The following is a 10317-nucleotide window of genomic DNA, read 5'->3' on the forward strand; positions in this document are numbered from 1 at the left end:
CCATTTGTATCCAAGCAATGGACTGAGATCACGTCCACTTTGCCCTTTAAACTTAATGATCTATCTAAGTCCTTGTCTAGTTGGGCCTCTACAAAATTTGCTCCTATTCAAAACCAGATAAAAAGAGTTAAAGCAAGGATTGAAGGGGCCCAATTAGCTTTCCAAAATAACCCTCAAAATGCTTTTCTATTTGACTTAGAAAGATCATTAACGGAAGTGTTAAATAACCTTCTTGACCAAGAAGAAATGTATTGGGCGACTAGAGCAAGAACGGATTGGCTAATTAATGGAGATAAAAATACAAAATTTTTTCATCTCACCTCGACAATCCGAAAAAGAAGAAATAAAATTTCAGCTCTTAAAAATGATGTAGGGGAGTGGATTTTTGAACCTTCTCAAATTCATGATCTTATTGTTCGTCACTTTTCATCACTCTTCACATCTGAAAACTTATCTCTTCCACCTCCCCCTACTTCTTTGGAACACTTTAATTGCTCCCTGCCCCCTACTCTGATGGAATTCAAGGAGGCAGTCTTCTCCATTGGGCCGTTAAAAGCTCCTGGAGAAGACGGTTTCCATGCCATTTTCTTTCATAAATTCTGGGATTCTGTCCACCAAGACTGTTTCAATCTTATTTCCTCTATCTTCCAGTCAAAACAATTACCTCCTTCACTTAATAAAACTGTCATTTGCCTTATCCCAAAAGTTCAAAGCCCATCCCTCATTTCAAGCTTTAGGCCCATAAGCCTTGTCAATTGTTGTTACAAATTCGTGTCAAAAATCTTGGTGAATAGAATTAGACCTCATTTAAATTCTATTATCTCCCCGAACCAAAATAGCTTCCTTCCGGGTCGTGGCACCGAAATAAACTACATTATTGCTACCGAAATTATCCACTCCATGGGGAAAAAAAAAAGGGGGAAGAAAGGGGGTTTTTGCTCTAAAAATAGACCTTGAGAAGGCATATGATAGGCTTGAGTGGCCGTTTGTAAGGCACTGTCTTCTTTATTTTAATTTCTCCCTTGATACGATCGACTTAATTATGAGTTGTGTCACCTCCGTCTCCTCCTCTATCCTGATTAATGGCCACCTTTCTAGTTGCTTCTCTCCTTCTAGAGGCCTTCGTCAAGGGGACCCCCTCTCCCCTTATCTCTTCATCATTTGTCTAGAGTACCTCTCAAGAATGATCCATAAAGAATGTGACATCAAAAATTGGAGCCCTTTCCGGTTTAGGGGGGGGGGGGAAACTTGCATCTCTCACCTTCTTTTCGCGGATGATGTTCTTCTATTTGGCCAAACCGATAAGAAAACACTCAAGTCCCTTACCACCACCCTCTCCTCCTTTTTCAATCTCTCCGGACAAAAAATGAATCCTCATAAAAGTTCAATCTTGTTTTCCCCTAACACCCCTCAATCCATGATAGATGAGTTTGAACAAGAGTTAGATGTCACGGCCACCAAGGACTTAGGAAAGTACTTAGGCTTCCCTCTCTCTTCAAAAAAACCTTCCAAAAGAAATCTGCATGACCTGGTGGATAAAATTGGTAGCAAACTGTCCTCGTGGAAGAGTAGAACTTTATCTAAAGCCGGAAGACAAATTCTTATCCAATCTACCCTCCAAGCAACCCCTAGATACCTTATGCAATCTATTTGGATGCCTCAATATGTGCATAAGAAACTGGACTCAATCTGCTCCAATTTCCTTTGGGGAAGTACAAGTGATAAAAAAAGTATAACATGGGTTTCTTGGGATAAGGTTTGTATGCCTAAAGATTTGGGTGGGCTGGGCTTTGTTAGACACCAACACCTCAATTCGGTTGCTCTTGCAAAGCTCTGTTGGTTGTTATATAATAATAAGGGTTGGGCGGCTCACATTATGAGAGAGATTTATATTGATGGCAAGCCTAACCCCACCCCCTTCACCAAAGGGTCTTTTATTTGGAAAGGTTTAGGAAAGGTATGGCCTTTATTCCAGAGCAGCATTGTTTGGGATGTGGGAGATGGTTCTGAAATTAGTCTTTGGAAGGATAGATGGTTGCTCAATTCAAGCTTGAGAGATCGATTTATTGGGCCTATAAACTGTAATTCTCTTCACCTTTCTCTTTCTGCTATTAGTCAGTGCTCTAAAAACCAGTTGGAATGCCTTATAGCTTTCCAAATTTCTGATGACATGTTCAACCTCATTCGGTCATTGTTCCATAATTCAACAAATGATCACCACTTTTCTACTTGGTGTTTGAAAGGAAAATTTGACTCCTCCAAAGCTAAACTAGCCATTCAAAATATGCAGCCTTCTTCTGCCCCATCCTTTAGGTGGAACCTAATTTGGCAGCTACATTCTTTCCCCAAAATAAAATCCTTTCTTTGGCTTCTAGCTTGGGAAAGAATCCCTCACAGAAAAAATCTCCACCATCGAATCAATCAGATCTCTCCAAACTGTCTCTTCTGCCCTGCTTGTGAAGAGTCCTGCTATCACATTTTTGTGCTGTGCTCTCGTGCCAGGGAATTCTGGCAGCTTTTACCTTGCCCTGTAACTTTCTGCCCAAACTTATCTTGGCATGATTGGTTGTTCCAAAATCTCAACTGCGAGGAAATGACTGGTTGGAGTATCCCTTGGAATGTAGTATTCTGTTTTGCAGTTTGGCATATCTGGTTAAGGCGCAATGCTTGGTATTTTTCTCAAACAAACACCCCCATCTCTAAAGTAATCCACCAGTGTATTTGGGCTGCTTCGGAGTTCTACTTTTCTTCTGAGTGCAACAATGAAAGTCTAAAGCCCATCCCTCCTCACTGGTCTCCTCCCCCTCCTAATTTCTTCAAGATAAACTGTGATGCCTCGTTTCTAGATTCCACTAAAGAATCAGGGTGTGCTGTAGTTTGCAGGGATTGTTTGGGTGCCTGGGTTGTTGGCTTAGTATGGAGAGGCTATCATGCTTCTAGCCATGATGCAGAGCTAAAAGCTATTGAACTAGCGCTAAACTTAATCAAATCAAGAAACTGGCAGAACATAGCTGTTTATTCTGATGCAAAAAGGGTAGTAGATGAGATCATGGCCTCTGACTGTGGATTTAATGTGCCTTCTATGTTATCAAAATGCAGGGACCTAAGAATGGAACTCCATGTGGATATGCACTTTGAGGAGAGACAGAACAATGCAGTTGCAGATGTGTTAGCCAGGGATGCAAGAAGTAATCTGGGCAGTTTATATGAAGTTTGTATTTTGCCTCACCCCCCAGATATTTGTATTAATGTTTTTGAGAGAGATCGAACTCTTTGTAGGGAAAGCTCAAATTCTAATTTGCCTGGTGATGTCCCAGCAACTTCTGTCTGTAACAATGATAACTTTTAAGTAATGCATCCTCTAATTTCAAAAAAAAACATTCCTTTTCTAATGTTCCCATCCTTCATAGGGACATTAAATCTTCAAACATTCTTTTGGATGATAAGTATAGGGCAAAGTTATCGGATTTTGGGCTATCTAAAAATGTGGCTCCCGATCAAACCCATGTAACCACTCGTGTTATGGGAACATTTGGTTATTTGGATCCTGAATATTTCCAAACTCAGCAATATACCGAGAAGAGTGATGTTTACAGTTTTGGTGTGGTCCTTGTTGAGCTTTTAACAGGACAACAAGCTATACGTGGTGTAAGTGAACAAGATAGAAGTTTGGTGTCATGGTTTCTTTCTCATATGGAAAACTCTCAATTCCTTGACATAGTGGATCCTCAAGTGCTAAACGAGGGCTCGAAGGAAGAGGTTTACACTATTGCTGATCTTGCAACGCGATGCCTGGATCATAAAGGTAAGAGAAGACCCACTATGAAAGAAGTTCTTATAGTACTAGAGACAGGAGAATCACATCATTTCAAATTGCCCGAAACCAGAGAAGTACAAATGAGCCCAAAAGTTGATGAGCAAGTAGTGTTGGCTGCTGGAACAGCTAAAAGTTCATTCCATGAAAATGTTGCAACTTCCTCCACATCTAGCATGGAAACACGTTATTCACGTTCCGCTGATATGTCTTTATAATAGTTTTTATTAGTAGTTTGGTACTTTGTTCTTATATCCTTGCTATAAGTTGATCAGGGATGCCTATCTAATTTTGTGTATCATAGTTTTTTTTTAGATTTCTAATTTTCACAGACCGTTATAAATCTGTTAAATTCATGTTTTCTGCAAATGCAACTTTATTAGTACAACTACTATGCTATGTTTTGTGACATTATGTATTTTGTTAGTTTAATGATAGCAAAGAGCAGCTAGCTACAATGGCTTAATTTGTAAGGGATGCCTAAACGTCAAGCGTGAAGATAGGCCAACAATGTAAGAAGTGGCTCTTAAATTAGATGCATTGAAGAAACAATAAAGGCATCCCTTTGGACAAGCAGAATAAGATTCCGACAACTGACATTATCGATCAACCAGGATCTATTCATCCTGTGCCCTCGTATAATAATGAAAATGCAGGAAATTCGGAGTTCTATGGACAGTATTCCAATGGATCTCATCTCTGAAATGAACCATAGTCCGTAGTGCTTATACCATGCCACAAGTCACAAATTTGATGCACCAAGTTCTTTATTGTAACCAAACTCTAACATTTAACAATGATACAATCAAATGTCATTCAAATACAGTATTCCTCAATTTCTTTCAATGTAATTAATTTATATATTTAACACACATCCAATGATCCTAACACAATAAAAGAAAAAAATTAGAAGAATCTCTCAACAAATGGGGAATTTCTCATATGAGTTCAACCTGTGGCCAATATAAAATTTGGAAACGGAGTTTCATTACCATAAACTTTGACTTGAGGTATTACTCGCTAATTTACATACAAATTCATAATATGTACCGTTGCTAGCCAAACGGCCTAAGCAAGCAAACGATAATTGATGCAAGTTTTAGCGATTAATCGGAATTGCACATTTAATTCATATAGAATTACAGTACTTTCTTTATGCAATTTATCGAATCCCAATATAATTGACAAAGAAACGAGCTTGAAAAAAAAATCGAAAAAGTAAGGAATAAAGAAGAAAAAAACAAAAGGCGAAAAATGCAAAGTGACACTAAAAAAGAAGCCAATCTTTACCCATTTGCTTTTCCTTTTTCTTCTTTTCATTAATGATTCTACAAATTAAATTTGACAACAAAATAAAAGAGCAATCAATCATTAGAGTCTGATTGATTAAATTAATTAAGCAGTAGAGTAAAATTAGAAAATTACAAACCCAAAATACAAATTCAAATTCAAAAAAACAGTAATTGAAATATGAAAGCAAAATGAAGATTAATAACCGTTAGATCAGCCAGTATAGATGTGAATATGAACGGCGAGGATGAAAATAGTGTAAAGAGCAAATAAAATAAGGGTATGAATAAAGATGGCTTTGCCGTTAGTCTTCATACCTCCGAACTCAACAGATCGGTTGTAACCCGGTAACTGGAACAGTAATCCCGGTGACAATAACACGAATAGTACCACTCCTACTAGTACTGGTGCCCAATCTGCCATTCTCTCTCTTCCCGGTTTTCCGGTTACTTTGACGGGGCCCACCTACTCTGTTTTAGGAAATTACTGGGTTTTTTGGATTTTTGGGTGGTTTTCTGGAATAGTCGGTGAAGGAGGAGAGAAAGAGGAGGGAGAAAATTAAGGAAGTGGAAAAGAGGGGACTTGAGAAGTGTGTAGTGTTTTTTTTTTTTTTTTTAGTGAGAAGGAGGAAAAATGGAGGAGTGTGATGTGAGCGTCAATTGTCTTGGAACTTGGATGTGGTGGTACTCGCTATTCGGTATGCACCAAAGGACAATCTCGGTATTATATTCGCCTTATTTTAGAAATTCATTCAAATTACATCTACTACGTATCAAAAAAAAAAAAAAAAAAAAAAAAGATCTTGTTAACAAACATCTCGTGAGTTAGATTAGCATTGAAAAATATTTTTAAAAGTGGTATTAATTTAAGAATGCATGCTATTTCAAAAAAAAAAAAAAATGCATGCAAAAAACACACATCGATTAATGTTCATTTTAATTACACAATAGGAATTCATTTTAGACTAAACCAAAATTCATACTAAATACAAGTAACTTATACGAAGTATAATTCTTCCATTGTTTTATTATTAAAACTGTTCTGGGTGAGCTCCGGTTTCGTTAATCCTTGAGGGTTGGTAAAGGTCCACCGTCCAATTAAGCACCTGCACAGTCACCACAGATAAGCTAACCCGGGGGATTATCCGGGGAAAACCGCTCCGATGCTAAAGTTAGTAATCTAATGAGAAGAAAGAATGAAAGAGAGAGAAAGTGTTTATAGAGAGAGAAAAAAATTGTACCTTTGGATGAGAATTTGCTTGAGTATTTATAGAAAGACAACCAAGCTGGTGCCACCTAAGTGGCAAGCCGACCTTATAGGCAGCAGGTGCCTACGTGGTCCAAAGCAGCACACCGCATGGCCGAGAAGAAGGCCGTTATGGAAATTAAGCTGATATGCTAATCAATAGATGATTAGCGGCATAATGTATTGTTATCGGCTAATTAACATATCTTATCGGTATCCTCCCGTACAACAACATGTGCGATTCTACTTTCTAATAAGATTTAACTACGTGACCTATAGGTTACAAAAAGCTCTACTCTTATAATTTTCCTTACATCAGGAGTAAAATGTGAATTTTTAAAAGTCGAGGATTCAACATTTCAAAATACGTACTCCCTCCGTCCCTAAATTACATTCTTGTTAGGAAATTTACACGGGAATTAAGGAGGGAAGAATAAGACAAATAACAATAATTAGATAATGCAATGGGAAGTACAAAGATAGATTAGTTATTAATCATGGCATGTCATCAATCCTTTGCAAAAAAAAAAGACCAATCACATGCTCCTAATTAAAAAATTTTAACCAATCATATTCATTGTAATTTGACACAAGAATTATGAGTGAGATTAGTAAATGATGAGTGAGAAAGCATTAAATAAAAACCAGAAAAAGAGAGTTGATTTACTAAAAAACACTTACCCAAAATAGAAAGGAAGAATGTAATTTTGGAATATCAAAAATAGAAATGAGGAATGTAATTTAGGGACGGAGGGAGTAGTAGATAATTGGATTGAAGTAACCACAAGGAATGTGTGAACGAAGAAGCACTTAGCTGGCCCGCCTAATCCATCTACGAGCCACGACACATCCCTAGGCCCTTGGGCACTTGCAGGCTTGCAGCAATGCTCTGAGCCTCTGAGATCAGAGTAACTGCTTTCATGGCCTTATGCTTTTCCTTCCCTCCCGATTTTCTCTCCCCTCCAAATTTCCAACCTCTTCTTCAAAACTGTACTAACCCACAACATCTTACCCAAATCCATGCCAAAATCATCCGCTCAAATCTATCTACCAATCCAATTCTTGGCGCCCAATTACTCCGCCTTTATTCTTCCTTTGGCAATCTCAACTACGCCTCTTCAATCTTCCATCGAATTCAATCTCCTTCAACCTTCTCTTGGAATCTCATTATCAGAGCTCATACAATCAATTCTTGCTCTTCAAAGTCTCTTATTTTGTACAATCTTATGATATGTGCTGGGGTACCCCCTGATAAATTCACCTTCCCTTTTGTCATCAAAGCTTGTTCTGCTTCTTCGGCTTTTGAAAAGGGTAAGGAGGTTCATGCTTCTGTTATTAAATCTGGGTTTTACTGTAAAGATTTGTTTGTTAAGAATACCCTTGTGGATATGTACTTGAAATGTGGGAGTTTAGAGTGTGCACGCAAGGTGTTCGACGAAATTCCTGTGAAAAATGTTGTGTCTTGGACTACGATGGTTTCGGGTTTGATTGGGTTTGGGGAGTTGGATTGTGCTAGGAAACTGTTTGATCAAATGACTGTGAGAAATGTGGTTTCTTGGACTGCTATGATTAATGGGTATGTGTTGAATGGGAGGCCTCAGGAGGCGTTCGAGTTGTTCTCCCAAATGCAGGTTGAAGGAGTGAAACCTAATGAGTTTACTCTTGTTAGTTTGCTGAGAGCGTGCACAGAGCTGGGGAGTCTTAGTTTAGGGGCCTGGGTTCATGAATATGCTTTGAGTAATGGGTTTAAATTGGATGCATACCTTGGAACTGCCCTCCTTGACATGTATAGCAAATGTGGTAGCTTAGAAGAGGCCATAAAAGTGTTTCATATGATGGAAAGAAGGAGCTTAGCTACTTGGAACTCGATGATTTCGAGCTTGGGTGTGCACGGGTGTGGGGATGTGGCATTGGGACTTTTTGAGGAGATGATTAAGGAAAAGGTAATGCCTGATGAAATCACATTTGTTGGGGTATTGAGTGCTTGTCTTCAAACACAGAGAGTGGATGAAGGTATAAATTACTTTAAATTTATGATTGAAGAATGTGGTATTGTGCCTATATTAGAACATTATGTTTGTATGTTTGAGCTTTGGAGTCGTGCAAAGGATAATGCCGAGACCATTTCAGACGAAGCTCAAAGCTTTGTACAGATGACTGAAACTGAGATGTTTGAGGAAAGCCTTTATGCTAGCTTACCTAGATGAGCTGTATGATTTTTAGAGTCCCAAGTGATTCATTGGCTTGTTGGATCACTTAGATGATATGCCTTCTGTTCGTACCATGATTGACCATATTAATAGTTTCCAAATGAGTTCAAGCTGCAAGCTACCAGGTTGTGGAACTTAGGTGTCGATTCTAAGTCAAAAAAAATAGTGTACAGGTACGAATTTCTGGTGGATGCAACCATCTAGGCCATGATCTCAATACCTATGATGGAAACCAGGCTTGGAGTGAACATGGGGTATATGCATTTTCTTTCCTATTTTTCTTTTCCTCTAATTCTCATGCTGCAAATAGAATTAATTTTCATGAAATATAGAAATCATATGTAGTACTTTTATGAATTTTTAACAGAATGGATGATGATATGAACAATTGAATTGCTATTGATTTGTAGTAGTCTGTAATCAGGAATAATTACTATCTATCTTGATAAATGAAGTGTCCAAGTATATAAAAATAAGAAAAAGATTCATATATTGATGTTCAACCATGTCCTGAAGTCCCTAAGTAATAGTCTTAATTAGTAGTAGTATTTTCCCTCCCTTTTATGATCATTGGGTCCCATTGATCAATTTTTCTCAAATTCCCACCAATTCAGTTTGACAGCAAATATTGTGTCCTAGGAGTCATACATTGAAACATCGATGATGCACGTCTCCAATTCAGACAAATAAGAGGATATAAAATGTCTAGCTTTCGGCTAAATAGATGTTTATATTGCGCAAGCTCAAAGATTTTTATTTTCTTAGTCCTTAAACATCAATAGAGAATTCTAGATATTCCTGTTTGCTACTTTCTAGTCACTGGAAAGGCCTCCATTTGACTCTTGCTAAGTGGAATGGGCATGCCTGTATATTTTAACCAAGTATAATAAACTTTATCTGCTGTAGGGTCCCCTGTCCCTCACTCCTTCCAAACCACTAAACTATATAGCATCTCGTATTAGCCGATATAATTGGTAGGTGATCGAGATTATTACCATTGATCAAGACGTGACCCACAGGATTAAGTCAGGGTGGCTTAAATGGAGAGCGGCCACGGGAGTGTTATGCGACCGCAGCATTCCCTTAAAGTTGAAGGGAAAATTCTACAGGACTGCCATAAGACCAGTGTTGCTCTATGGTACAGAATGTTGGGCTTCTAAGAAAGAGCATATTAAAAAGATGGAGGTTACGGAAATGCGCATGTTAAGGTGGATGTGTGGAAACACTTTAAGAGATAGAATCAGAAATGAGGTTATTCGCAAGAAAGTAGGTGTGGCGGGCATTGTAGATAAATTAAGGGAAAATCGTCTGCGTTGGTTTGGACATGTAAGACGGAGACCCGAGGGTGCACCGGTGCGAAGAGTGGAAGAGTGGGACCATGGAGGGATTAAACGAGGAAGAGGGAGACCAAAGATGACTTGGTTGGAAGGAGTGAGGAAGGATATGAAGTGCATGGATTTACGTGAGGATGAAGTTTTGGATCGTAAGGGATGGAGGAGAAAGATTTATGTTGATGACTACACGGAATAATCAAATTTGGTTCATGTTAGCCGACCCCACTTTTGGGATTAAGGCTTTGATTGATTGATTGATTGATTGATTGAAAAGACAACGGGCAGCTATCAACTGAAAGCACAACTAGATACACCCTTCAAAGGTGCATGTGAGCTTGACTCCTAAAATGCTACCTTATCTAGGCAAATTAAAGTCATGAGATAATGTTAAAAGAGGGAAAGTTGGGTCATTGATTCTTCAATT

General features: G+C 38.4%; 1 pseudogene; it reads left to right on the plus strand.

Moving 5' to 3' along the window:
• The first annotated feature begins 7191 nt into the window (after positions 1 to 7191).
• Positions 7192 to 8962, plus strand: LOC145601635 (pentatricopeptide repeat-containing protein At3g26630, chloroplastic pseudogene; annotated as a pseudogene).
• The last annotated feature ends 1355 nt before the right edge of the window (positions 8963 to 10317 follow it).

This window comes from Chenopodium album, chromosome 21 (genome assembly GCF_948465745.1).
Source record: "Chenopodium album chromosome 21, dcCheAlbu1.1, whole genome shotgun sequence".
Classification (NCBI taxonomy): Eukaryota; Viridiplantae; Streptophyta; class Magnoliopsida; order Caryophyllales; family Amaranthaceae; genus Chenopodium; species Chenopodium album.